This window comes from Bison bison, unplaced genomic scaffold (assembly GCF_000754665.1).
Source record: "Bison bison bison isolate TAMUID 2011002044 unplaced genomic scaffold, Bison_UMD1.0 scf7180017845365, whole genome shotgun sequence".
In the NCBI taxonomy this organism is placed as follows: Eukaryota; Metazoa; Chordata; class Mammalia; order Artiodactyla; family Bovidae; genus Bison; species Bison bison.
The window spans coordinates 8552-9012 of NW_011475938.1; the positions used below are offsets into that span (position 1 = coordinate 8552).

The 461-nt window shown below is 54.7% G+C and overlaps 1 protein-coding gene across 1 annotated transcript in view; it reads right to left on the reverse strand.

The window, feature by feature from the left end:
* Positions 1-461, reverse strand: part of LOC104984286 (WD repeat-containing protein 5) — a 14645-nt gene that overhangs the window by 8547 nt on the left and 5637 nt on the right. The gene's annotated exons all lie outside the window — the stretch shown is intronic.

The window sequence follows — 461 nt, forward strand, 5'->3', positions numbered from 1 at the left end:
AGAGGGCCCCTCCTTAGCCCCAGGCACGGGTCACGACACGGGGCCAGCAGGGCCAAGCCCGAGGGCCAGCACCATGCCAGGCAGCTTCAAACAGCTCATCCAGTTCAGTTGCTCAGTTGTGTCCGACTCTGTGACCCCATGGACCGCAGCACGCCAGGCCTCTCTATCCATCACCAACTCCTGGACCTTGCTCGAACTCATGTCCATTGAGTCGGTGAGGCCATCCAACCATCTCATCCTCTGTCATCCCCTTCTCCTCCCGCCTTCAATCTTTTCCAGCATCAGGGTCTTTTCCAATGAGTCAGCTCTTTGCATCAGGTGGCCAAAGTATTGGAGTTTCAGCCTCAGCATCAGTCCTTCCAATGAATATTCAGGACTGATCTCCTTTAGGATGGACTGGTTGGATCTCCTTGCAGTCCAAGGGACTCTCAAGAGTCTTCTCCAACACCACAGTTCAAAAG